Source organism: Dipodomys spectabilis, unplaced genomic scaffold (genome assembly GCF_019054845.1).
Source record: "Dipodomys spectabilis isolate Male_0828 unplaced genomic scaffold, ASM1905484v1 ptg000393l, whole genome shotgun sequence".
Lineage (NCBI taxonomy): Eukaryota > Metazoa > Chordata > Mammalia > Rodentia > Heteromyidae > Dipodomys > Dipodomys spectabilis.
Window position 1 is genome coordinate 152,186 of NW_024871070.1, and position 1,280 is coordinate 153,465.

A 1,280-nucleotide genomic window follows, 5' to 3' on the forward strand; every position below is an offset into this window, starting at 1 on the left:
GCTATTTTTGAAATTGTAGGGTGTAATAAACAATTATATTTTGAAAAAATACCTTTCAGTGTGAACAGTTCTGTCTGAACTGTTCGTCTCTCTATGATCCTTTGTAACTAAGATTAGTTTTGCTCCTATAAGACAATCTATGCTGTCAGGGTAAGATATTCTGGTTGGTCTGTTCCTACATGGAGCAAGGGTAAAGGGTCAGGGAGACATTTGTGCCAGTAAGACCTCATTTGGGAAATTTTAAGCTGCAGAAGTTTAGAAGTAGCTCTTAAGCAAGGCTTACTTTGAATCCGTTAGCTCCACCAAGCTAAATCAGTTAATAAATAAGTACTTGAAAATCCATCTTCTTTGGACCTAGCTATAAAGGCTTCAAAGTATGATCAAATTTCAAGTGAAAAAGACTTAAAATAGTTATTGAAAAAAATTGCAAATGTGAGCAATAGAACAAACAATATAATTTTTTTCGACCATACACAGAATTTTACAGAAATAAGATGAATAGCAAATTTGGGAACTATAAGTTTTCCTTGTTACAAATAGGCAACCAAGGATATATTCCTGTCTTAAGATTGCATTATTAACTACTTAAATTTAGAGGATACTACATGCTTCAGCAACACATCTACCCGAATTACAATACAGAGTTTAACATGGCTTTTGCACAAGGATGATATTAAAATTTGTGAATTATTCCATATTTTTCATTCTTCAGATGCAAGAAATTAAAACAGTTATTAAAAAGTTGATTACAAATATACAAGTGTAATTATACATGTAATTCATAGAAATAAAAATTATTTTGATATCAGTGTATTCAATCATCACCTTTTTAGAAAGGCCTTTAGATAGCATTACCTTTATAATACTTTTGAAATGAGATAACATTGTCATTTGATCCCAAAGAAATAAAATTCTATAAGGAGATAGTAATGATAGGAATATTAAACTGTTTCTATATCGAATGCAATCTGAAAGGGCACATTTATTAATGAACCTATATATTATAAAACAATGTTGAATTCAAAGTATTGTATCTAGGAGATAAAGAAAAGATTATGGACATTATACAAACAGAATACTAAATATTTTAAAATATACTTTTTTCAGACAAGCACCAGAAATATCTTTAGTTTCTGTACTACTCATTTTAACAGAGAAGTTAAAATTATTTCTGATTTAAAAAAATCACAAATCTATAGAAATCATTATAGATGTATACAAACTAATCGAATATGTTTTTTTTTATCAAAGTCAGGAAATTCACTTGGAAGAATACCATG

The 1,280-nt window shown here is 28.9% G+C and overlaps 1 pseudogene; it reads left to right on the forward strand.

The window, feature by feature from the left end:
- The first annotated feature begins 605 nt into the window (after positions 1-605).
- On the forward strand, positions 606-702 carry LOC122096841 (annotated as a pseudogene).
- Positions 703-1,280: the final 578 nt, after the last annotated feature.